The 27,967-nt window shown below is 42.3% G+C and overlaps 1 protein-coding gene across 5 annotated transcripts in view; it reads right to left on the bottom strand.

The window, feature by feature from the left end:
- SEPTIN9 (septin 9) overlaps window positions 1-27,967 on the bottom strand; it is a 337,055-nt gene that overhangs the window by 76,835 nt on the left and 232,253 nt on the right. Inside the window, exon 1 of one of the 5 annotated variants that reach the window (XM_042448798.1) lies at window positions 5,977-6,038. The exons of 3 other annotated variants lie outside the window; for them this stretch is intronic. The gene's annotated coding sequence lies outside the window, so the exon portion shown is untranslated. Of the gene's footprint in view, window positions 1-5,267; window positions 5,291-5,976; window positions 6,039-27,967 lie in introns of those variants that run through there. One more of the 5 variants, XM_042448799.1, reaches the window with a different exon arrangement.

Here is a 27,967-nt window from a genome sequence, read left to right as displayed (position 1 = left end):
TATTATTATTATTATTATTATTATTATTATTATTATTATTATTATTATTATTTTATGATGGCTAATGGAAAATCAGCATGTGCTTTATAGACGATAGCAAAACCTTTGACTGCATAAATCATGAAAGGCTATGGAATGCCCTTAAAGATTTGGAAGTGCCAGCACATCAGATAGTCTGGATGAGGAATCTGTACTCAGGACAAGAGGCTACTGTCAGAACAGAACACAGAGAAACAGAATGGTTGTCAATTGGCAAAGGGGTCAGACAAAGGTGCATCTTATCACCCTATCTGTACAACTTATATGCAGAACTTGTAAGAAAAGCAAGCTTGGACAAAGAAGGAGGAGGAGTGAAAATAGGAGGAAGCAATATCAACAATCTGATATGCAGATGATACCATAATACTAGCAAAATAACCCCCAGACCTGGAACAACTACTAAGAAAGATCAAGGAAGAAAATACAAATGCAAGCCTATTGTTGAACATAAAGAAAACAAAACAATGACAACAGAGAATCTTGACAAAGTTAACCTAGATAATGAAGAAATAGAAATGGTAAAAGAGATGTCATACATGGGATCAAACACTGATAGAAATGGGGACTGCAGGCAGGAAGTCAGAAGAAGATTAAAAATGGGGATGGTGGCTATTAGAGAACTAGAAGAGATTCTAAAATGCCAAGATATACAACTGAGCACAAAAGTGAAAATCATACAAGCCATTGTATTCCATATTACCATGTATGGATATGAGAACTGGACAGTTAAGAAGACAGGAAGCAAATCAATTCACTTGAGATGTGCTGGAGAAGAGTGCTGAGGATTGTGTGGATGGCCAAAAGGACAAACAAATGGGTCATGGAAGCAGAAAGAGAGGACGGCCACATGCTAAATGGATGGACTCTATTAAGGAGAACACGGGTATGAGCTTACAGGACCTAAGCAGAGCAGTGGACAGGGAGTCTTGGAGATGTCTCATCCACAGGGTCACCATGGGAAGCAATTGACTCAAGGACAGTTAACAACAAACAACAAAGCCAAGGCCTACCCTATTCTGGAGGGATAGAAAGATTCAACAAGCAACTATTGTTGTAATTTAGTTCTCCTGAAAACTTTTTTTTAAAAATCAATGAAAAGGATCTGCAGCACTGACACTGACACCAAAAATACTGTGTTGTGCAAGTATGTTGCAGCAAAAAATAGTAAAGCATTTGACTGCACTTTGAAGTCCATCAGATTTATTGTGGAATAAACTGCCAAGGGCCAGGATCTCTGCATCCAGAGCAGGACATGTTATTTCCAGTGGACACAGATAACAGGAGAAAGAATGTAGTGAAATTTATAGTTTGAAAATGACTGAATTAAGGCTATCATATTTTGGACAAGACTCATTAGTAAAGACTATAAGACTTGGTAAAGTGGAAGGCAGTTGGAAAAGAGAAAGATAGTATTACAGGTGGACAGACTCAATAAAGGCAGCCAGGGCCCTGAGTCTGCAAGACCTGAGTAACATAACAGGGGGTCTTGGAGGTCTCTCATTCATAGGGTTGTTACATGTCAAAGCCAACTTGATTGCAGTTAACAACAGTATCAGGTCGGTCATCCATATTCATGGATTCTGGATTAAATAATTAGAACTCAAGCATACATGACTTGAAAATATATTTTTTTAAAATCTTCAAAAGGAAACCTTGATTTTGTTATTTTATATAGGGAACACCATTTTCCTATACCATTGTATAATGGGACTTGACCATCAATGACTTTGGTATCCACACCTGTGGCCTGTACAGCCAACCCCTGTGACTGGAACTAATAAAAAAATGTTATTTATGTTTCCCCGCCTCTCCCAATGGATCGAAGTGGGGTTACAGGCTACTACTAAACCCCAGCAGGTACCAAGAGTGCACTGTACAGGCCTTCTGGAAAGTAAGCTCTAATAAATGAAATGAGACTTCCCATTAAATATAGGTTTGCAGCAAAGGTGGGAATCATGTGATCTTTCACCACCACCCATGCTGGCAAAGGCTGCTGGGAACTGCAGTTCAACAACATGATTCCACCCTCAGTTGACAGCCTTCACGCCTGTTGTGTCTCACTCTGAAAAAACTCAAATCTGCAAATAATTCCAACTCAACTACTTCATGCTGGGGTCTTCCTTTGAAACTTGTGTTATTGCTTAAGCATGACAACTTTCATGTCTGTTACAGATCACACAGTACAGGCAGACTAAACTAGTTTCTGTTACCATTTAAGTATCTGACTCGTCTCTGGTTATTCTCTTATAATGAAAGAGGCCAATTGGCCTCTGTGAATAGGAAAAGGACATTGCTGGCATGTAATGAAGCCTACTGTCAGCCCTCCAGCTATGCCCAGTTGAAGAACTGAGGCCTGAAACAGACGGGCCAAATAGAGTGGCTTTTGGCTGGTTCAGGGTTGTGGTGTTTAGACAGTGCATGCCCCCAAAGTGGCCTGAAGCTGCCGGCAAAAGGAACAGATTTAATCTGCTTCTGCTGGTGGCCTGTTTGGGACCACAGTGGTGACCTGCTTTGGGAGCAGGCTGTATGGTAGCTGCAGTCCCGGAGTGATTGCAGCTGGATATCGCTCCTTCTGGGCCGTCTACTTTGGCCCTTAGCACATGCCAGTAGTAAGGAAATTTTGACCTTTCAGATACTTTGGTCTTCAATTCCCATCAGCCCTACCCAGCCAATGATACAGGACTAGGCAAGTAAAGCTTTGGAGAGCCTTGCATGTGCAAGCCTTCCAGTCACTTGCTGATTTATGGTGACCATATGAATTTCATAGGGTTTTCTTAAGCAACATCTGGTATAAAATGAGTTTGTGGAGTAAGCTGCAAAAACATAATTGCCAAGCTAACACCATACTTGCAATCCTCTTCAAAACCCCTTCATTTACAGGATGTACACTGGCAACCATCACATTCATGCAAATTACTGAGACCAAAACTACACAGATGGGTGACAGCCCACCAGCTCAGCTTCTTTTTATCATCCTCTATACAGAGCCATCACCCAGCATGACACTTTAAAAGAGAAATACAAATTAAATACTGTAAGTAAGACATATCTTTGCCACAAAGACCCTACAAATTTAGAGGCTGAATAGTTAGGGGAGACAAGAAGGTGAGATGTAATGGTAACCAATAGATTCTGTTTGATGGCTTGGACAAACAAGAGTAAAGTTCTTTCCTTCCCCCTTCCATTCCCTGAAAATTACAAGGAGGTCAACTTCATCCACGATTGATACATGGTCTCTCCCAATGAACCTGCATTCACGAGAGGTTTCATGGACATAGTTATTTTAGAAACTATTTGAGGAAGGTATGTCTCTGTGTACATGTCTTGTGAAAAGGACTGCAAAGGGCACTTACAGGAACACTAACACCTATGTCCCTTCACACTGCTTCAGTCAGTGCACTCTTAGAAACCACAGGGGCATTGCTGTCTGGCCCTTTCAGAAAAGTTTGGTTTCCTCTCCCTACACTGCCTTTCAAAATGCATTTCTTTGCACTTGCAAAAGAAATAGCTGCAGCTCTCCACCAACCACCATGCTACCTATGTGGTCATCTAGGCTAATGGTTCTCAAACGGTGGGGTGCGACTCTCAGGGAGAGTGTGAGGGTTGATCAAGGGATGGGGAAGTCTTGGAGGCTCCGATCCCTCCTCCTTTTTCCAAACTTTTTATGTGTAAAATGTACACATGCGTTGAATTAAATATTGAATTTATTTAAATAAAAGTGTTCTAATTTTAATCAAGTTATTTCCTTATAAAATGTTAATATATGGATATACATGAATGTGAAAAATTAAAATACACACATTAAATAAACAGAATATTTTTATTCCTATACAACGTTGAGTGGAGTATGTGTGACATCCACAGAAAGCGAGTCCCAAGGAGAAAATGTTTGAGTACCATTGATCGTCTAGGCCTTTAAAAAACAGATTAAGAAGTAGACTCTGAGGCAGAAAAAGAAATGTGCCTGGCCTCCCGCATCCAGTATGCAGCAGGCCCCAACAAGAACTGGATACACCAATATATTGCTACAAAGTATATCCAAATTAAAACTATTGTTTGGGGGGGGGGTAATTTGTTGTTGTTGTGTGCCTTCAAATCATTAAGGATGTATGGTGTCCCTAAGGCAAATCTATCATGGGGTTTTCTTGGCAAGATTTGTTTAGAGAAGGTTTACCATTGCCTTCCCCTGAAGCTGAGAAACTGTGACCTGCCCAAGGCCACCCAGTGGGTTTCATGGTCAAGCAGGCATTGAACCCTGGTCTTCAGAGTCAAACACTCAAACTACTACACCACGCTGGCTCTCCAAGGGGTAGTAGTAGAGTTTCCATTTGGGAATAACTGGACAGCACATGGACAACTTCCAGTGCCCCCAATCATTTCAAGAAGGGTGCCCAGAGTTATCTCTGTTATTAAGGGATGCTCCATACAGTCCGCAATACCACAATGAGAAGAAGAGTTGGCTGTCTAGCAATTTCCACATGTTCTGAAATGTTCCTTATTATACATTTTACAGGTGATTCCTTCAGTCATAGAATCATAGAATTATAGAGTTGGAAGAGACTACAAGGACCATCTAGTCTAACCCCATTCTGCCATGCAAGAACTCTTAATCAAAACATCCCCGACAGATGGCCATCCAGCCTCTGTTTAAAGACCTCAAAGGAAGGAGACTCCACCAAACTTCAAGGGAGTGTGTTCCACTGTCTAACAGTTCTTACTGTCAGAAAGTTCCTCCTAATGTTGAGGTGGAATCTCTTGCCGTAGCTTTCATCCATTGCTCTGGTTCCTATTCTCTGGAGAAGCAGAAAACAAGCTTTCTCCATCCTCAATAAGGCATCCCTTCAAATATTTAAACAAAGCCAAGGAAGCCATGATCCTGAGCTTGCAAGGCCTGGGCAGAGCTGTGAATGACTGGGGCTCTTGAGGTCTCCCACACATAGGGTAGCCATAAGTCAAAGCTGCCTTGACAGTAAGAACACATGGCTAGAAATGTTCACCTGGAAACTCATCTGTCAGCTTCCTTTGTCCAACCCGCATTAATTTTTTTTTTTTGGGGGGGGAGACAAATTTCTTGCCCTGTTTTGAGCAAAGCCTCACAGTGTGGTTGCCCTAGGAAGAGGAGGAGGAAGAGGAGGAGGGAAGGAAGGAAGGAGAAAAAGAAGGAGAGCCTCCCCGAGGAAGAGTTAATAAAGTTTCAAAGCCAAAGGATGACCAAGTCCAACACCTACCTCTGGGACTTAAGTTCTGCAAGGGCAGGGAAACGCAGGCGCTCCCAGTGTGCTTTCTCAAGCCAGATGGCTAGATAATAAGGCGTAAGGGGGAGGGAAGGCTGGGGGGCTGGGGGAAGGGGAGGGAAGGACAGTGGAGTTTTGTCCCTTCTTTTCAGAGAGCAACCCCCCCCCCAGAGGAAGGCGGGGGCAGAGGGAAGGCGCTCAGCAGAGGCAGCAATGAGCACACTCAAGGCACCATTGGCCAAATATTTACAAAGAGATAGCTGTGAGGCACAAAGCCCTTTTCTTCCCGCAGCAAAGCAATCTGGTCAAGACATGGCAACTGAATTCCCTTCCAGTGCCGGCTTCGCTCTTCATGCATGCCTTTCTTCTGAAGAGGAGGCTAAAGAAAGGGGGAATAAAGTCTACAGGCTGATTCTCTGGTTCCCATCCCCACATCAGGCACCCCTTCACCTGCCCAGGAAGGAAGCCTGAAACTCACCGCGCCCCCCTGCCTGGCTCACCCAACCTTTCTTCCCTTGCTCCAGTCCACCCTTCCTGCCCCATGCCCCCTCCCCCCTTCTCTCTGCACAAAGCAACCTGGAGCAGGAAGGGAAGGCAGAAAAAGAAAGGCAGAGAGAAGCAACTTCCCCTTCCCAGCTGTAGGCAAAGTTTGCCTGCTCTGCCCAAGAACAAAGGCAGGGAGTGCTGCAGAGAGAGAACTCACCCCAGCAGCTGAACCTTCTTCTCCAGGCTCCTGGCTATGTTCACTGAGCAGGCCCCGCCCCTTCCTGGGTCACGTGGCCCAGAAGCCTCCTCAATGATCAAAGGCGCATTGTCATCCTCTGACTAAGGGCTAGCAGCATCCCACAACTAGGCAAGGAGAGCCCCAGGAGATGGGCAGGAGGCGGGGAAGGGAAGAGCACACCACTGGGGCTAGTGGCAAAGGAGGAGAAAGCCTGGCCGGATGGGGCCCAGGTGGCTCTGGAAGCAGCAGGACGCCCAAAGGTTCTGGTAGCACCACAAGTTTCCTTGGCGCACTGATTTTCCAGAGTAACACTACTACAGTATGTCTTTGCATCCTACCACCATGGAAGCAGCAATGTGTGTGTGTCTGTGTATGAGAGAGAGAGAGAGAGAAACTTGGTGGATGAACCATTTGCTTATGGCAGGCTCAGAAACTCATATCCTGACTCCAGACATGTTTACTGTAAAATAAATCTCATGAATTTCACTCGGTCTTTACAAATAAGTTTCCCTTCTCTCTCTCTCTCTCTCTCTCTCTCTCTCTCTCTCTCTCTCTTTTGCAGCCCAGCTCCACAATCCTAGGTGGGCTTCCAAGAGCCAGCCCCACTGGTCTCTGGGTGCATCTACACTGTAGAAATATTGTTAACTCATGGAATCCTGGGATGTGTAGTTTTATAAAGTGTTTAGCCTTCTCTGGCAAAGAGTGTTGGTGCCTCACAAAAGTACCAGTGCCAGGATTCTGTAGGATGGCACCATGGGAATTAAAGTGCATTAAGTGCAAACTGCATTATTTCTACATTGTAGATGCCAAGATGATGAAACAGAGGCCATTGTTCTTTGGCCACATCATGAGAAGGCATGACTCATTAGAAAAGACAATAATGCTAGGAAAGGTAGAGGGCAATAGAAAGAGAGGAAACCCACATGCCAAATGGCTAGACTCAGCCAGGGAGGTTATGAACCTGGATCTGCAGGACCAAAGCAGAGCAGTAGATGATAGGATTTTCGAGATATGTCATCCTCACGGTTACTAACTTGGGGGCCAACTCAGGGGCAGTTAACAACAATAAAAAGATGCACCATATAAGTGGGTCTTTCTTCCAAGTAAACATACACTGGATCAGACTGTATGCCCTCCTGGCTCCAGCAAAACACAGATCAATTTCCCAAGGAGAAGGTCCTACAGCCCTACAAAGTCCTCCAAGTTTAGCTGCAATACTAATAGGACACACTACCTGGGGCCAAGTCCCATTGAATTCAGAGGGCCTTCTTTCTTAGTAAACGTGCAGAAGAATAGAAGGCTGCATTTCCAAAGCACCAGTCCTAATTCAGACTAGAGGACTCAAGTCAAGGAATAGAATCAGCAGGCATCCATGTGTTACAACACAAAGATTGGAATTACTATTATTATCACAGCAGCAGCAAAAACACTACTTCTGCTAGGGGTAGCAGTGAGTGAGACGTCTTGGACACAAACATGGGAAACTCTTGTTCCAAACCCTGCTTTACTTGACTTATGGTTTGGAGCATATAATCCTCTGGTCAAACTATACTGAAGGGTTGTGCTATTCAATAGTTGTCCCCATCTCCTTATTTAAGGATGTGGGGTTGGGGTTGTTTTTTTAATCTTTGGAAGGGCAGTATAAAAATAAAAATTTTATTATTTATTATTATTATTATACTGAACACATGTACAAGCTGTCAATATCTGTATTTCCGTTATTGTGAATGAGATTCTCTTCATGTTCAATTCTGAAATGACTATGCACACACCTCCAGAGCTGAAACTGATCTTCCATTCACAAACAGATCCATTCCCACCATCTGTCTACATGGAAACATGCATCTGCAGATTTCTATAATCCATGCACACCTCCCTACTAACTCTCTCCCATCCCAGAAAGATTCTTTCCACACAAAGCATTGGTGCTCATTCTCACCCATCAGGGAAGATTATCAAAACTCTTCCAGTTGTCAAGACATGGGTGCCTCAAAAACACCAAATGGGACTGAAAACAACACACTTTCTTGAGTAACACAGAGTGAGCAAACAGAGTGGAAATATAGCAGTAGTGCAAAAAGTTGTGCACAAAGTAGTAATCATTTAGAATGGCAACTGGGTTCACTGGAGATCAGTAGATGGACATTGCAATCCTATATATCCTTTTGAATTTGGAATAAGAGTCACTGAACTCAATGTGATTTCCTTCTGAGTGGGCATGCATAAGGGCAACGTGATATGCAATAGGTCTTTCCCTTTCTGTATTTTCTCTCCCAACATAGCCTCTCCATCTGTTCTTGTGGATCCTCCAACACTCTGAAGCTCAATATAGGGGCACATGGGGAGGTTTAGTTTTAAAGCTGAATGGATATCTTTGAATACAACTTTAGGATTCCATTGTGAATGGTTTATAGCAAAGGTAAGCAGAGGTAAGCAGATAATTGCATCCAAACTACACAATTACAGAACTTGATACCACTTTGATTCAATTGTGATGAATTCTGTGGAATCCTGGGGATTATTATTTGTGGAATTTCACACAATTCCCTCATAAGGAGCTCTATTAGTGTTGTACTTTAGGGGAAGTGGACTTGAACTGTCTCTGGCAGAGAAGTCAAAGTATTTCATATTACAAATCCCAAGATTGTTCAGTCATTAATGTATATCATGCTGTTGTAACTGAGTAGGATAGATACACTCATCGTACCTATCTTAGCTGGAACATAGGATGGATTTTTTAGGTGCCATCCTACTACACTGACTAATCCTGGGCAGAGCTAAATATGCCTAAACTGACTGAAGGGATTATCCACTGTCCAACCTGCACAGGATCATATCATTATAAGGAAATACTTTTTACTTAATTTCCTGTAAAGATGGTTAGAATAAACCTATAACCATATTTGATCTCAGGTAAATATGGTAAGAGAACCTCTGTGAGTTACCAATCATGGAGGAATACAGAGCATAGGCTTTCCACAAAAATAGCCCCCGTGTTCAACCCTGTTTGTTGTCAGGTTGAGTCTCCCTTATCTGGAATTCCAAAATCCAAGCTTGTCCACATGGGTGGCTGAGATAGTGACATCCTTGCTTTTTGATGGTTCAGTGTACACAAATTTTGTTTCATGCACATTATTAAAAATGTTGTTTATAAAATTACCTTCAGGCTATGTGTATATAAGCCGTATATGAAACATAAATGAATTTTATGTTTAGACTCGGGTCCCATCTCAAAGCTATCTCAATATGTATATGGAAATATTCCAAAATCTAAAAAACTATGAAATCCAAAACACATCTGGTCCCAAGCATTTCAGATAAGGAAAAATCAACCTGTATAAGCATTTTCCTCATAGGTCATAGAATCATAGAGTTGGAAGAGACCACAAGGGCCATCCAGTCCAACCCCCTGCCATGCAGGAAATCCAAATCAAAGCATCCCCGACAGATGGCCATCCAGCCTCTGTTTAAAGACCTCCAAGGAGGGAGATTGCACTACACTCTGAGGGAGTGTGTTCCACTGTCAAACAGCCCTTACTGTCAGGAAGTTCCTCCTAATGTTGAGCTGGAATCTCTTTTCCTGGAACTTGCATCCATTGCTCCGGGTCCTGTTCTCTGGAGCAGTAGAAAACAAGCTTGCGCCCTCCTCAATATGACATCCCTTCAAATATTTAAACAGGGCTATCATATCACCTCTTAATCTTCTTTTCTCCAAGCTAAACATCCCCAGCTCCCTAAGTCGTTCCTCATAGGACATGGTTTCCAGACCCTTCACCATTTTAGTCACCCTCCTTTGGACACGCTCTAGTTTCTCAACATCCTTTTTAAATTGTGGTGCCCAGAACTGGACACAATATTTCAGGTGAGGCCTGACCAAAGCAGAATACAGTGACACTATTACTTCTCTTGATCTAGACACTATACTTTTATTGATGCAGCCTAAAATTGCATTGGCCGTTTTAGCTGCTGCATCACACTGTTGGCTCATGTTCAACTTGTGGTCTACTTGGACTCCAAGATTCATTTCACATGTAGTTTCATTCAGCCAGGTGTCCCCCATCCTATATCTGTGCATTTTATTTTTCTGCCCTAAGTGCAGTACCTTACATTTCTCCATGTTGAATTTCATTTTGTTAGCTTTGGCCCAACTTTCAAGTCTATTCAGGTCATTTTGAATTTTGATCCTGTCCTCTGGAGGATTAGCTATTCCTCCTAATTTGGTGTAATCTACAAATTTGATAAGTATGCTCCCAATTCTATCATCCAGGTCATTGATAAAGAGGTGTGGGAATAAGAATAGAGACACATCTGTAAAATAATTATTTGGGTGTTTACTGTCTATGTGCAGTACTGTACACTATTTGTAGTCATCTTCCAGAAGAAGGAAGAATGTATTAATGTGGATTTTAGAAGTTGTGGAACATGTATTGGGATGAAGCATGGAAATGATAAGTTAATATCTGAGTGGAAAAAATGGAGGAAAATATGATAATGCTTGGCCTGCTCAATGGGCCCGGGAAGAAGTAAGCTTCCAACACATGATTTCAATTTGGCTAACTTTGCCCCAAAGATTAACAAAAGGAACTTCAAAGCTTTCCGTGAGCCAGGCTAAATAAATTATAATTGGGAAAACTATTTATGTTGTTATTATCTAACATTTCATAGAAAGCAAGGAAGACAAAGAATAGCAGATGGGGTCCCATTCTGCTGGCAAAAATGTGCAAACTTGGAGGGGATCTTTCATCTTGAGGGCTTACAAACTCAATCACAGAGCAGACCTATTTATGTCTAGGGCCAAGAGCTTTTCCCTTCCTACAGTGAAGCAGGCACTAAGGAACTGGCAAAACCATCTCTGAGTATCCTTTGCCTAAAAAATCCCTATTCAATTCATTGGACCACCATAAATTGACAGGTGACTTGAATGCATGTGTAACACACACACACACAGAAAGAAGGCAGAAATTCAACAGATGAAGCTTTTGAATCATTGCATCTCGATGCAGTTAAAGCTTCTCTGATTGAATGTATGTCAGCCATGTGACACTTAAAGAGGCAGCAGTCTTCTAAGAAATTAAAAGAAAAGCCAGTGTGACCAGGGCCTGTAAGTAAACACAAGGAAATTGCAAGCATGAAAGAATAGGGACTGCGAATGTTGCAAATTTGCAGCACTTAATCTTCATCATCATCATCATCATCATCATTTCTTACCCACCTCTCCCTAAGACTTGAAGAAGGGTACAATATAGATCAGTGGTCCCCAAACAGTGCCCTTTAAGAGATTTTGGACTTCAGCTCACAGAAGCCTTTGCCATGTTGACCAATAGTCAGGGATTCTGGGAGCTAGAGTCCAAAATACCTTAAAGAGCACAGTTTGGGGACCACTGATATAGATGAAAACAAACAAAACCATTTCAACACATAGGTTAAAGATAGGGCACCTTAAAATCATTCAAACAAAAAAAATTAAAATATTGTTTTAAATTCAGGTAGCACGTTTACCTGTTGAATCTTTCCCGGCAGGTCATTCCAGTCTATAGTTGGCCAGTGAAAAGGTCCTTTAGATGATAGTTGCCAGTCTAGTCCAGGCAGGTGAAGTAAATTTCCCCCAGAGGATCTAAGTGTATGGGCAGATTATATGGGAGGAGGCGATCCCATAGGTAATCCAGACCCAAACCTTGTAGGGCTTTAAAGGTAATATAACCAACTCATTGTACTTTGTGCAGGAACTAATTGGCAGTGATTTTAATATTGGTGTGATATGCTCACTCCTAGATGTACCAGCAATCAATCTGGCTGCTGTCTTTTGAACTAATAGAAGTTTCCAATCTTGGTTCAAATGTAGCCCAATATAGAGCACATTGCAAAAGTTCAGCCTTACAGCTACATTTTCTTACAATGTCCAGGCAGGCATGCAAGCTACTAAACAAGCAAACATCAGATCTACTACTGCAAAATTTAAGGGAATAGTTGTAGCTTGTGAAATATTGTTTCCACTGTAGGCAATTCAGTAGGGGGATCAAATGGAATTTGGGCTTTTAGAGGAGGGGGAGAAAAGGGAGGGTTAACTGATAAATAAGTCAAAGGCCATTAGGCCAAACAATGAAATGTCCTCATTGGGTTTAAACAGGAAATTAGCTGCATTTTGACCTATGCTTTGGACTCATGAGCTGTTCCAGAGACAGCAGCAGCAAGCAGTTTAAACTTTTCTGGATACTTTTAAAGATGGTTACAAAGATAGCAGGCAACTTCAAGACATAAGAAAAGAGTTGCAAAACCAGCCTTGTTCACTCTTACATGCTCAGTATAGGAATAATGGAAGGGCCCTAATTCAGTTCATCAAAGGGCCACAGAGCACCAGTTTAGCACACAAAATGTCCCAGATTAATTCCCTGCCATTTTCTCTAACTAAAAGGCTCTCAGCCAGCAGAGCTAGATAGGCTGCACCCATCCCCCATCTGAGAACTCTGGAAATCCACTGCCAGTTAAAGTAGACAATACCGGGCTAAATCAACCAGTGTCTGACCCAGTTTCAGACAATTTCTTATGTAATTTTCTTTTGTTTCTTAGAGATAACTGTTGTACAGACTCACAACAATGCATAAAGTTCATAACACCACTTGGCAATTATTAAGAGTTTTATTTATATTATTAAATACATATCAGCACTATATATTTCCACAGAACATAGGTTTACAGAATTTATAACCATTGCAAAAAGGTAGTGGGGGGGGGGATTTCAAGAATATCACTTGATTTCACCACACTTGATTACTGTACACTGGGAAGGTCGGTACCTGAATGCATGAACTATATTGTCCTTCAAATAATATGAGATGTAGATTTCCATCTGTAGTGGTATCTCTGCAATCCCCCATTCACACATGCAAATAATTAGTAACTCATATTACAAATACAGAGTGGTGATCATCAGTGTCAAAACCAGGACCTAGCTACATGCACATACATACTCATATTGCCTATTCCTTGAAAAATTTTGTTCTAGTGGATTTATTACCACCACATAGGATTTCAGGGACAAAATGGGAAAGAGAAAGTAGAGAAGAGTCAGAGTTGCTGTTGGTTGGAAAAAGAAGAACAATGCCATCCAGTCTCAAACTTTGCACTGGCAAAGCAAGCTAAAAAAACAGAAACAAAAAACCAATGACACCATAACATGTGTCCTTCTTCCATTTAGTTTCCAGCATTCTCTGGACCCTCAAAAAGGCTTTCACAAGAAAGATAATTCTCCATGTTCCTTCTAGATTCTCAACTGTGTAAATCACAAATTGTGAAGGCATGCTACACCCTTTGTGTGGGTTAGATAGTCTGTATTTATTCTCCTGAATCTAATGTAACAATAATATTAATAAAATGCATGAGCTTGTGCACACTTAGTGTCTTCCACATATCTTGGACTACAACTGTAATTTTGGGATAAGGAGGGCTGAAAATGAACATATTTGGAGGGCACTAATTTGTGTCTGTCATATGATCTATTCTACATTGGGCTTTCAGCTATCTTCAAGGTCTTCATTCTTCCAAACTCAGACATATGTTTTCCTTAAAAGCATCTGTGCATTTAACATAGGAGGAAAGTCCACAAAGGGGGAGTATTTGCCAGAGGCAACAGGAGCTATGGAACAGCCTGGAACAGCCTACTATCAAAATGTATTGACCTTGGAAAGTATTTATATTAACTCCACCTTCCTTGCATGGAAGGGGCTAGGTCCAGCATTTTCACATTCTGAAACAGCTTTATTGAAATCCATTCCAAAATAAGGGACTCTCTCCATACTGCAGCAGGATCACAGGAGCTGCTTTTCTGTGAATTCATTCCACACCTGCACTATTGCTGCACCATTCAACATTGCTGCACCACTGAACAGAGATACAGAGCCAACTCTGCAGGTTCTTCCCGACCTTCTGCTGGTTGAAGAAGGGATGAATGATTGGGTAGAATTTATTGTTTTGTGGCTTAAAGTCTCTTCCAATTCATGGCAACTCTATGGCAAGCCTATCATAGAGTTTTCTTGGCAAGGTTTGCTCTCCATCCATGGCATGGCATGCAGCTACTGTGAACAACAAGAACTCGTGAGTAGTGTTATTCAGTGTTTTAGATCTGCTGAGTCTTACTAATGAATGAGCATTGCAGTATGGGAAATCTGATGCTCAGAAATGCATCTAAATGCAATCAAATACCTTCACAAGCACCATGACATTCAGATCTTCCTATTTCATGTAGGTTTGTAATGCAGAGGAAAATTCAGTATCTGGCCCAGAACAGGCAATTAATGTATGAAACTTACAGAGAGAAAGGGGATCTAGAACTGCATGGAGCAGTTTCAGAGAATTCTTGTTCAGCAAGGAAAAATGCATGCCTTTCTGTAGTGCTGCTACTGGTTAATTGTAGCATAGGCAAAGGGACTAATATTTGGGTCTCTTGGGATAATGGAAGTATTTTAGACCCAATGGATCCAAGGCCATATCCAGACTAGCCTTGGAGCATCAAAGTTGATGGCCTGCTGTTGGTGGTTTATCTATTCCTGCAGAACTTTTGTATAGCACTGTGCAAATTGCTATATAAGTAAACAATGGCCTGATTTAAATGGGCCTTTTAGTAGGTCCTGATTATGTACTAGGGTTGCCCAGGAGTGTAGTTTTTAGACGCTCCCTAACCCTAGTATGGCACTAGGACGTCAAAATGGTGGCACCCTGTACATACGGGCGCCACCATGTTGACGTGATGGACGCCTAGCATCCACACGTCTCAGCGCCTTCATGACGCTGCAAGTGCACCATTGGTGCCTTGCAGCATCATAATGGCGCTGCAGAAAGAAGCCGCTTTTTGCATCTTATTTTTGTTGCGCGAGGGAGCTGCATGGTTTGTCCGCTGCAGCTCCCTCGCTCAACAAACGAGGGCTGCGGGAAACTCCCCTTTTTGGGCGATCTGTATCCCGCCAATAACAACAACAACAACAACAACAACAACAACTTTCTCTGGGTTTATTTGGTGGTTGTGTTGCCCTGCTGGGGGTTCCCTATCCTACTAATAGAACATCTCCAACTTCTCTCTTCTGTCCTGTCCTAACCTTCTTTCCTTTACTCATGAGCATGTCCCTGTATCATGATTGCTCTCTTAGCCAAGGAAAATAGGAAAGAGATTTCATCTGGAAGAAAAGATAGGTACTGAATGAAGGAGGGTAAGGACAAGCAGGAGCTGCTGCCTTTGGCCTGCTGGATTACAGCAAAGTCCTGCCTGCATCCTGTTTCCCACAGTGGCTACCCAGAGGCCATGAGAACCCCAAGAGTAAGACATGAAGACAACAGCACTTTCCTACTTGTCTTATTCAGAAACTGGAATAGATAGGGATACTTCCTCTGATACTGGAAGTAATATATAATGATGATGACTGCCTTATCCTCTATGAATTTATCTAATCCCCCTTTAAAGCCCTCCAAGTAGGTGGCCATCACCAGATATTGGTGAACATCCGTTCCTATGAATGATCCAAATTTCTAATGTCCCAAGAAAGGAAGAAAAGCTTCATCCTACCCACTTTCTCTGCACCACTAACATACTGTATCTCCCCTGACTTGCCTCCTCCCCCACCTAAACTCAAAAATCCTAAACAGTGTAACATTTCCTCACCGAGGAATTACTTCAGGTTCTTGATCATTTTGGTTGCCCTTTTCTAAGTCTGGCAGGTTTGATAAGGATAGCCAGAAAACACAGATCCACCTTAAACCCAGGTTGCAGTTCTTCAGAAATAGTTCAGCAATCAGTGGAACTTTGAGGAAAAAACAGAACATCAGAATAAATCTCTGCATTTCAGTTAAGAAATTTTCATCCAACATAGGAGAGTATAACTATGGAAGGGAGGCAAAATGAGGACACTGCCTCCCCAAATAAGAATTCTGCCCACCAATAAAATTTTCCTTCAGTATTCGAATTTCTATCACTGCAGAGTGAAACATTTTTTAAAAAATCATTCACACCTAGAGCTCTTACATCTTCTTTTGATTTTCTTGGTAAATTTGCCCCTTTCCTTTGGATGCCTGAACTGTACTCCTAAATGCCCAGGTGGCATTTTAAGTTATTTCAATGCTAGAAATTTAGGGACCGGGGGAAAAAACCATATCGTGGACAGAAGAGGTAGGTGTTTTTTTGACAAAACATCCTTGCCCTCTGACAACAATTTTAATGCTATTCTTGGGAGACTGAAAACTGTTGGCTAAAAGAAGGAATTCAAATCGCCGCCCTACTTCATCCAACTACCCACCCCTTTAATGTCATTTTGGTGCCTCAGCTTGACTGTGTATTGTGTACCCATTAACTCTGCCCAACACAGGGAGAACACAACCCCTTCATACAAGGCAGAATCTACGGTAGTTCCACTGTGCATTGAACATCCCCACCCTAAAAAAAAGCAGAGTGTGGCTATAAGAATGGCTCAGAATGTGGTCTGCATTCCAATTATGTTGTAGCAATCTAAGATGAGCCGGTGAGTCTTAAAAGCGTGCTCTGTGGTGGGAAATGACTCAGACATATACAGCACCAGCTAATCAAGAGACGCAAGCCATTCTGCTTTGCATAATCACCTTTGCTTTTCTCAGCACATAGTCAAAGCTCTTTGCTGAGATGTCTTGATGCCTTGGGATTTTCACAATGTCTGGTTTGTAGGAGTGAAAAGGTGTCACTGGGATAGTTTGCTCTGAGCAACATTACTATAGCCATATGACCCCTTGCAGACCTACAAATGCCTCCAGGAAAGCTCAAGCTATGAGAAACCTGCCAGCTATAAAGGTGCCACAGGACTCCTTGTCATATTCCATACCTATAATGTTTTCTTGTTTGCTTCAGTGCTGCTCTTCCCACCCTCACCCTGTTTTCCTGGCCTCTCCTTCCTGTTGCTCACACCCATTCTATCTTTAATGATAATTTATACCAGTGGTTCTGTCTGATGTCGTGGAGAAGAGCAACTGTCAGCCAGTAAAGGGGTGGACAGAGGCCACCCCTTTCTCCCTCAGATCGTGGCCACGCCAACCAAATGATGCGGCAACAATGCACCATGTAAAAGGAGCTGCAAAACACGGCTCCTTTCTCCACTGCTGCCCTAGAGTGGCATGGTGACATCCCTTGTGCACCATGCCATTTGGAAATGGCGCATGTGGCATGTCATCAGCATACGCAGCATCTGAACATGAGCACACCAGATGGCACCTGGATAGCACGGTAGGATTCGGAAGCGTGTGGACGTTCTGCTCTCCTGAGCCCTAATTTCAGCCCCAGGTCGGTGCATAGCGCCAGTCTGTACCAAGCCTATGTGACCATCCTAGGCCCAACCACTGCCTCTTTGTGTCAAATAGTAGGGGAAGAGAAGAACTGCTCAAACATGAAATATGAAACCTCTGATAAAATATCATACAGTTTCAAGTCAAACTGAAAACTCACTTACTGGATTGGGGTTGGGTGGGGTGATGGGTGAACCAAGAAAACTAATGAAAGGAAATCGAATTCAGAACAGCAAAATGGAGCAATTCATAACTGAACAATTTTAGCTGAGATGTCTGGATTCTAATTTGAAACTTGATCCTCCTACTCTAAGTCTGCAATACTATGCTAAATTTGCTCATGGATAAGGAAAATTAAATAAATGAATGAGAACACTCTGTCACCTCCAGAGGGCAGCTCAGTCCTTCCTTTCTGCTCCAACGAAATGCCAAGTTTGTGAGCCATTGAGCAACAGCCAAGTGGAGTGGGAAACTTTCAGAGGAAGAACACTAAACACATGGGAGTTGCATCAGATGGGGAAGATGTCCCAATGGCAAGAGGTCTTGAAATTACAGAAGGTTACAAGGACAAAAATGCACAACTCCTTGAAAAATCCTTCTAGCCTTGGAAAGAGTTGTTGTTTTGCATCTTTATATTCCCTACGGTTCAGAGAGTTCCTTTTCCTGTACTAGTGGGACTTTGAACGCTTTGGATTAAGGTAAGAAGAGGAACCAGGCAACAGAGGCCAACTCTGTGCTGGGCTAACTCTGCTCCATTTCTGTAGTCCATCTCCCAGAGTCAAATTGGAATAGTTTCCATTTGTGCACAGTATTTGGCTTCTTGTCTCCTTCACAAGCAATGCTGGTTGGAGGAGGGAGAAAAAAAAATGAAGAATCACCTCTCAGCTGCAATGCCTCATAAATCTGTCAAGTTGCTTACATTATTGGCTGGACAAAGATAAACCTCATTTTCCTACTTTCCCAATTAATGTGCCTGAAATAAACAAAACAAAACTGTCTGAAACCAGTTGTTCCTCCATTCTTGGCATTTTTAAGGGTAAGAATGGGACTAGGAAATTAAGGCCCTTGGCAAGATCTTGCTCCAGGGCTGCAATTATTCGGAGATGGAGGGCAGAATGATGGCATTGTACCCTTAATAAATACTATGGCCCTTCTTTTAAATTTTTCTTCATTCCCCAAATTTATAACAATGCAGAGAGTGAGACACTGAAAATTATTCACATGTAGAACTCTTCTATTTGCCATGTTCACATTTTCTTGATATTTTATATTTGGATGCCTAGACTGTATTTCTAAATGCTCAACTTAGGTTTTAAGTTACTGCAATGACAGAAATGTGGGGGCTGAATAAAACATTTCATGGAGGCAGAATTCTTTTTTGGGTGTACATTACCCTCAACCCCTCCTCCAGCTATACTACTGACATGGCACTTAATTTACAAAAAAGGTAAAGAGATGTCTTTCATAGCATCTAGTTCAATACACCAGAAAGACTTCCTAATCTTACTAATTGTTTAATGAACTAACTCCTACCTGCAGCTTTAGAAATCTTTCTCATTTAACAACACAGGCCCAATAAAGAGGGATGATCTCACTGCCTAAATGCAGTTCACAGCCTTCCAACAGGCACATTGAAACTTCAGTTGACTTAATACCACTGGTGTAAAGGAGTCTAAACCAGCTTAAGTGCAGTTATGCATCCTTGAGGTTTTCTTCTTGCACTGTTTCTATCTCAGCATCATGATTATCTCACAAACCAAATCCAGCTGAACTATGTTTGTTGGGTGGGGGGAGAGAACAATACAAGTGTCATGCTGTAATGTTGTTGTTTTTTTCCTGGGCAACCAGAGTGCAAGTGGCGTCAGTGTTCTCTGTATCAATAAGTCTCACACTTTTGCCCTCCAGATGATTTAGATTTCAATTCCCAGAATCCTTTGCTATTGGCCATGCCTACTGGGGTTTCTTCTAAGAACTGAAATCCAAAATATCTGGAGAACCAAAGATAGCAAACCATGGATCTCTGCCACTTTTTGGATCTGTGTGCTGCTACCTTTGGAGAATCTTGTTATTTGCAGCCAAAGTTGACAGGAACGGAACTGTCTTAAATCCAAATCCTTCTGTTTAATTGATTTCTGAACAGGGCTCTGTGGCTGTGAGATCTGTGTTGTAGCAAAATTTAAAGTTTTTTTTTTAAAGTATTGCTTTCTAAAATAGTTTACATGTAATAAAATCCTACCCAGATTTGCAAATAGCTGTTGGCATTTCCTTTCCTCCTTAGAACTTGAGAGCGAAGATAGGATAGGGCCTGCTAGTATGAATGATGAGACAGGAAGACCTGCATTCAAATATATCATCCACAAATGTCATAGTTGGTTTAATGTAAACCCTCTGTTCTCTCAGCTTCAGCATCCCAGCTGCACTATGGAGGTGATTACACTGGAGTCCTTTGCGTTTTAAAAATATACGGTACTACATAAATGTTGAGCATTGTTTTATCTTGAGAGCTGAAAATGTTTCAGTCCCAGCAAATGCGTTGGCTTTGAGATTTGATCTGTGTGATGGATGGGGAGGGAGCTGGGTAGAGGAGGAGCACTAGTGCTTGCAGGCTTGCTGGGGTCAGAAGTGCTCTCTGCTTTGAGGTTTGCAGTTGCACAGGAAGGATGTGGGTTTTCTTTCTGGTGCACCTCAGTGATAGCCAAGGGCAAAACATCATGTTTCTGACTCAGAATTGCAAAGCGAGACCCAGAGTTTACAACAGAGCAGCCAGATGGCTCTTATTTTCAGGGGAAAGCTTTCTTGCAGAGTGCTGAACCTTATCCCAGAGCATCACAGCACCATGGGGCATAACGGATACACTCCTGACTTCGCAACATTTCCAGCTTCAAAGCAAACACAATGCAATTCCACAGCATTCCTTATTTTGGAAATCTTGACTAGGGAGTAGCTCTGGCTTGCAATGAAACCATGCCAGCAACAAAGTACAGGCTTGCATAACATCACCAGACACCTTTGGATTTTAAAGGAAAGATGTTAAAAAATAAATCACAAGCCTAAGTTTTGTTTGGTTTGCACAGATCTCCACAGCAACTCGTTTTCTTGATATTTTTGTGACCTATCCTCATCTTTCTTCTTTGGAAAGAAAAAGAGGGGGGGGGGCAGGTCAGCTTTAACAGTTTCCTTCTCTCCCCCACTCCTCAACTAAGATATTAACTCTAGTCACTACAAAGCTGCAGAATCTCTTTGTATAGCTCACTTGCACAAACCCAGTTCAAAATGTTACTATTATCTCCTCACATCCAGATAGCTCTGCCTTCCTTTTTCAACTTCATACACATGAAATGGAGAGGTTCAGTTGGACTGATGATACTGTATTATTGGAAGGCTATTAGTTTTATGCCTTAATAAAGGAACTTTAGGAGAGGGGTGGGAATTGTACAATCCTACAGATGTTACAAGCCACACAGAGAGGAACAACTTGAGTTCTAACTAAAATCTGCCAAAATATATGGAAAACAAAACAGTGGGACACAGACAGGAGAAGATCAATATACATCCCAATTCACACAAAAAAGAGACACAAAAGAATGCAGGAACTGCAGGACCATAACATTGATATCTCACACAAGCAAAGTCATGCTCAAAATCCTTTGTAGAGACTCCTACCATATATGGGCGAGAAGTTCTGGAAGTGCAAACTGGATTAAGAAAAGGAAGAGGGACTAGGGTTCATATTGCAAACATACTGTATGTTGGTTAATGGAGCACACCAAATAATTCCAGAAGAAAATATTTATGTGCTTTATAGATTATAGTAAAGTCTTTGATTACATAGACCACAAAAAAATTATGGAATGCTTGCAAAGAAATGGAAGTGCCACTATACTTGATTGGCTTGATGAGAAACCTGTACTCAGGACACGAGGCTACTGTTAGAATAGATTATGGAGAAACAGCAAAGGGATCAGACAAGTTTTTTTTAATCACTCTACTTGTTCAACTTGTATGCAGAAAGAATCACACGCAGAGGAAGGTTAGAGGAAGGTGGAATCAAGACTGGAGGAAGGAATATTAATAACCTAAGAAATGCAGACAACACCATACTACTAGCAGAAAACAACCAAGACTTGAAACTATTAGTAAAGAAAGTAAAAGAAGAGCATGCTAAGGCAGACTTAATGTTGAACAGTAAGAAGACAAAAATAATGACTACAGAAAATTTACATAATGTGAATATAGATGACAAAGCAATAGAAACAATAAAGAGTTCCCCTACCATGGATCAAACATTGATCAGAACAAAAATTTCAGTCAAGAAATCAGAAGACTGCAACTAGGAAGGGCATTTATGAAGGAGTCAGACAAGATTCTAAAGTGCAAAGACATAAAACTGAACATTAAAGTTATCCTAGCCAAAGCCACTATATTCCCCATTATCATGTATGGATGTGACAGCTGGATAGTGAAGAAAGCTGAGAGAAGTAGAATCAACTCATTTGAAATGTGGTTCTGGAAAAGAGTGCTGAGGATACTGTGCACAACCAAAAAGACAAACAAGTGGGTCCTAGAACAGATCAAGCCTAAACTCTCCCTAGAAGACAAGAAGATCAAATTGAGACTTTCATACTTTGGACACATCATAAGAAGGAATAACTCATTAGAAAAGTCAATAATGCTACGAAAGAAAGTAGGAAAAGAGGAAGATCACACACCAGATGGATAGACGCAGTCAAAGAAGTCACAGCCCTGACCTTGCAGGACTTATATAGAGCATTTGAGGACAGGGGGTCTTGATGGTGTCTCACTCACAGGGTCACCATGAGTCAGGGATGACTCAAGGGCAGGTCACAACAACAACAAACAGATGTTATTGGACTGCAGCTCCCAATGGTATTAGCCATCATAACCAGTGGGGAGGAATGATGGAAGCTGCAGTCCCACAGTGTGTGGAGGGCTGTATGATTCCCATTCCTTCTATGGGACATTCCTGGAGATAGAGCTTTCCTAAAAAATATCAGTATGCCAGGCAAGATACTATGAAAGTTATGGACCACTTTCCCTTTCTTACTAATAGACACTGGAGTTTAAAAATCATAATGTACAATTCCTTCTACTCATTTGATCTTTTATGTGTGTAATAATTCATCAATTAAAATGGCCTTTCCCTAAATCATGACCGCTAATTAAAAAGTACTTCAAAAGCAGTTTTTAAACAGTGTCTTTGTGTGTGTGTGTGTGTGTGTGTACGTGTGTGCACGCGTGCACATGCTGGATTCCTCCTATTACAAAAAGCAAGTATGGGGGCTCTGACTCTGCTTAGCTTGAACTGGGAAGAGAAGATGAGTCTCTTGGAAATAACATAGTATCCTATTTTTTTTTAAAGTAAAAAGCTTTCTCTGGAAAAGATTTCATTTGAAATGTTTATGTGGAAATGTAACTAGCCCTGCAGAAAAGACTCAGGTGATACTGCAATGCAAACTGCAGATCAACTGTCAAAGATTTGTCTGATTATTTCCAACAGATACTTGTTCAGACTTCTTTATCTTTCCAGCTCCTGGCCTTGTGTCACCCTTTTCCCTGTCCATTCTTTCTCTGAGTTTTATTTCCTTCCTTAAGCATTCTCCTCTACCCATCTCCCTCCCTCTGTTTGGGAATGATGTGACTTGTTGTCCAACAAATCTAGGAGTAGGGTTTTCTTTCTCTCTTTTTTTTAACCATTGCTTTGTCAAATCTTCCTTTCCCTGAACCTGCCGTGTTTGGGGTTGACTTTCCGTTCCTCTCCTAAAGGCAGGAGTAGACAACTTGTGGCCCGTCAGATGCCTTTGGTTTGGAACTCTCATTACCAAGGACTATAATAATTAGGGCTGATGTGGATAAGGTTGGAGGGGAACATGCATTGTCCACTCCTGCCTAAAAACTTTCTGCCTGCTTCCTCTTCTTTAGCATATGATCAGCTCAGTCAATGGCAGTCAGAAAACCTCTCTTGCCTGCCCTCCCTGTAATGGCAGCTGACCAATGACTACCAGCGGCTCAGAAACATATAAGCAAATCTGTTCCTACCTTGTAATATAGTCAACTGCTGCAGATGCAAGAAACACTTCATAGAATGACAGGCTGGAAGTTACAATTTCCTGCTTTATTTACCATCCTCAAAACATTCCTAAGAGATTAACTCCTACCACCCTCTAGATTAGTGAGATCAAAAGAGGAACTAAATTACCCCATGCCAAAATGTGCATGAGAACATGAAACAAATAAAACCAATGCAATCAGCTGACCAAAGAAAGTAAAGAAGTTACCCAGCAGGGGACAGGAAAGTGAATAGAAGACATCTAACTGCAGAGGAAAGTCTTCATGGACTCAGATCTTACTCTCAATGGCATCCCATACCAGGGTGTCACCCTGTGTGGGGGTGGGTGGGGCTTTGGGGGTGAGGCTTTGGGGTGGAGCCAAAAAGAGCCACTCCCAACTCCCTGTCCCTCGTGGTTTTACGTCAGAGTAAAGCTTAGGGAGGCAGGGACGGGGGTGCTGGGCCCTCTCCCTCCCTGCTGTGCACCGTAGCACATGGCAGGGAGGTGGGGGACGCTCACCGGGTGTCACTCCCCTTTTGTGGTGTCATCCCCCCTTCAGTTTATTATTATTATTATTATTATTATTATTATTGACAAAAAGATTAAAGGTGTTTAAACAAAAGATTTTTACAATCAGTTATCTGGTAAAGGTTAAGAATCACTGATCTAGAATATAAAATGGTTTGCTGGGGTACTTGCAGAAGTTTCTCATGTTAACAGAGCATCACAGAATTCGCTGCATGGTTAAAGGGCGTTGCTTCTACTACAATATGACATCTATCAGAGGCAGGATATGAGATTTAAGCAGGACATTGCCCTCTTTGTTATAACAACTCCTCTTTTCAAGTTCAGTGTTTCCCTGCCCTTCCTCCAAGGTTTCCTTCACAATTTATCTCCCAAAGAGCCTGCAGACAGATGGACTCACACATTGTGCATTTCTTTCCTGGTGTTAACTCCTTGTTGGTTTTGTTTACACTCACAAAATGAAACCTAGGGAAGACAACAATATCGGTCAACATAATTTCCACCACTGTATCCAATACATTGGAAAGTAGAAAGCTTGCAAATCACTTCGTGCCACATCTCAACCAGGAAGACCATGATGCATAATTCATCATGCTAGAAAAGTCTGAAGGAACAGGCCTAACATTAACAAAATGCTCACAAGGCAAGCAAAGAAGACACACAGTGTGTCAAGGCTAGTGGCTGATAGGCATGGGGAAACAGATAATATCAGTTATGAGCAGTATGAGAAAAGTATGCATATTCAAGGACTGTGTTTGATCTGCATTAAGAATATCCTTACCAGCTCTTACTAGCCAAGACAGACAAAAGTCAAGCTTTCATTTGGAAGGATAGGCTAATTGAAGCACCTAATCCACATCAACAGACTATAACAATTAAAATGTATCTTAGGCACGTTACAGGCCACCTGAAAGTGGTGGTCTGCCGCCGCCGTCATTAGTGGCGCCGAGGAGGCCCAGCGGCCAAACTGCGAGGCTCCCTGGCACCGCAAAAAAAGAAGTGCCAAAATGGCGCTTCTTGTTGAGGTGCGCCAATGACGCCACAAGGTGCCAATGGTGTACTCGTGGCATCATTAGCGCCGCATCTGCTACATCAAGATGGCTGCGCCCATGTAGAATGGGTGCCGCCATTTTGTACGTCCCCAGGATGTACTAGGGTTAGCGGCGTGCGTAAAGCACGCACTTTCCTAACCCTAGTACATCCTGGGGACATACTTTACGACTGTGCGGAACAGGCCTTAGGCAATTTGATCAAACAGAGCACCTCAGACCTGCAGTAACAATGGCATCAAGTTCTAAATGCATACAAGTAAATTTTCTCCTTAAACTTCCTAGAAAACAGATTACAAGAGCTAACCAAGAGGTTCATTCCTGTTGTTTCAGAGCGACTGCAACAGATTCCTAACCACTATGAATAACTGCTGGGTAGCATGTCAAGAACAAAGGGGCCATTCAGACTACAGTAAAAAATGGGTTTGAAAGCGATTCTTGCACATGAAGTTCATATTGGATCCAATTCCGTCACAATCCATGTCGGAGCTTGCACAAGGAAATGCCCCTTACACCAAGGTATCCAGATTTGGGCTAAAATCTGTCTTTTCTCAAAAGACTTGGGTTGTGCCAAATTTGAACTTGCCCTCGATCATGATTGGGGCAAATTAGGGAAGGATTAGGGTCAGGGGGCGGGCAGAGGTTGGAGCATTCCCTCCCATCATCAGAAGGGAGGGGGGAGGAGGAGGAGGAAGAGGAGGAAAGAGCCAAAAAAAGGGGAATCTGTATGCAAAGGATGACAGGAGGAAAGGGGGAAATCAGGGGTGACTTTTGGGCTGCACAGGGCTGTCAGAAAGAGGCGGGGGTGGAGAAAGTGATGAAGGAGGAGGAGGAGGAGGAGAAAGGGGCCGTGGGAGGAAGGGAGCCATGGAGGGGATCCTAAAACGGAGCAGGAGGAGGAGGAGGATGAAGGAGCTGTGGGAAAGGGTCAATGGGCATCCCCGAGGAAGGAGAGGGTCTGAAGGAAGGAGGAGGAGGAGGATTTCCAGGGGGAATTGGGTTGCGGGGCTACGCTGGGGCATGTAGGGAAATCAAGCTGCTTGTTCTACTTGAACCTTCTTCCCCCGCGAGCAAGAGCCATCTTCCCCCGCGAGCAAGAGCTGCTTGTTCTACCTGGAACCTTCTTCCCCCGCGAGCAAGAGCCATCACTTCTTTAACCAGCTTCAAAAAGGAGTTGAAGACCATCTTGTTCAGAGAAGCGTTCCCAGGCATTGCATAACTGTCACTTGCTATTTGATGTTTCTTTGTTGTCTGTTTTATTGAATCATTTCCTGTATTGCTATGTATTTTATATGTATTATCCTACTAGAAAGGCCCCTTCCCCTCCGCCACTCCCTTCTCCTTTTGTGTCGGGTCTTTTTAGATTGTAAGCCTGAGGGCAGAGAACCGTCCAATTAAAAGGATTGTATGTACAGTGCTGTGTAAATTTACAGCGCTTTATAAATAAAGGTTAATAATAATAATAATAATACTTTCATTCCCTCTTGCTCCTGGATTATTGTCAGAGGGAGGTGGGAGTGGTGGAGAAAGCTGAAAGGGAGGTGAAGGTCGGAAGGAAGGAGGATTGCCCAGGGAAGTAGGGCTGTGGGTCCAAGATGGGGCATGTAGGGAAATCAGCCTCTTTTGACAACTTATGAGCATTATTTTTTGGGTGCTTGCTTATTCTACTTTCCTCTTGCTCCTGGATTATTATTATTATTATTATTATTATTATTATTATTATTATTATTATTATTATTTGTGTTATATGAGGATGCTACAGGAATGCCTGTGCTGCATTTCCATTTTATTCCCAATTCATTCCATGGGTCAACTTTAGTTGGAACTGACAGGTCACACTCTCTCAGCCTCAGTGGAAGGCAATGGCAAAGCTCCTCTAGCAGGAGGAAAAGGGTCAGGTCAGGTCAGGTCAAAGGCAGGGCACGAACGGAGCTCACATCAGGCACCCCCTCCCCTTTCATATTTTTTTAAAATTATTTTTGACCAAATATGCGCATGATTTGTTTTCTTGAGGCAGATAGAGCAGGGCTAGCAGCTTGTGCACTTTCCCTATTCTCTGCTCGCTTCCAGCAAAGGGGAACTGTTGCGAATGCAAATGTTACAATCAAAGGGCAGACCTACAATGCGAATGTTACATTTTTTGCTCTTGTCAATTAGACAAATGATACATGCTTTTGCTACTGAATTCAGAGGCAGCCCTGAATTGCTTTTAAAGGCAAACAAAAAAGGAATGCATGGCAATTGCATCCTTTTCTGGCATTTCTGAGGTGAGGAATTTATTATTATTATTATTATTATTATTATTATTATTATTATTATTTCATGTGTAAGAGGCATTCTGGGGGGCAAGGAGTGGGGGATGCATTAGCTTGCATGGGATTGAAAATGGGGACAGGGGCAGATCTGACCCAAATGCCCACATATACACACAACACACAAAAAAGAGGTTTTAAAAAAATTGACACTTTGGGGCATTTTGTGCATGGCTCTTTAAAAAAAGGAGGGGGAGGACACTTCCGATGCCTCTGCAAAACGTCACCATGATGATCACTTGATTGACAGCAGGCACCTTCACAGCAGGCACAGAATGCATTCGATTTAAAATGCCCCTCTTTTGTAGTGGGCACTTGCTAACAGAGAGATTCAGGGGAGGGGCATCTGAATCAGCCCAGTTCCTTCCAGTTTTTTTGATGCCAGTCTGAATGGGGCCAAAGTATTCAAAGCATAATACGATATTTTTCCCCACCAGGCCCAAAAACTCAATTGGAACAGGGCATCTGAGTCAAGAACCCTATCTGATGCCATGCCACTGCCTCAAGGGAAACCTCAATTCGTATCACACAGCTAGAGGGTGAACCCTGTTCCAAATATCATCTGTTTACCTGCATGACAATTTATCTCGCTTCAATCTCCCATGAGGGAGGGTGAGTCAGAGTTTTGTGGGTTTTATTGTTTTTGTATTGTGTACTGCATAAAATCTGTTGTTACCTGCCTCTACCCCCAAATGGAAGAGGTGGGAAATAAATAAATAAATAA

The sequence above is a fragment of the Sceloporus undulatus genome, chromosome 2, assembly GCF_019175285.1.
Source record: "Sceloporus undulatus isolate JIND9_A2432 ecotype Alabama chromosome 2, SceUnd_v1.1, whole genome shotgun sequence".
In the NCBI taxonomy this organism is placed as follows: Eukaryota; Metazoa; Chordata; class Lepidosauria; order Squamata; family Phrynosomatidae; genus Sceloporus; species Sceloporus undulatus.
Note: the sequence above shows the minus strand (reverse complement) of the source record. Positions and strands in the feature narration are given on the sequence as shown.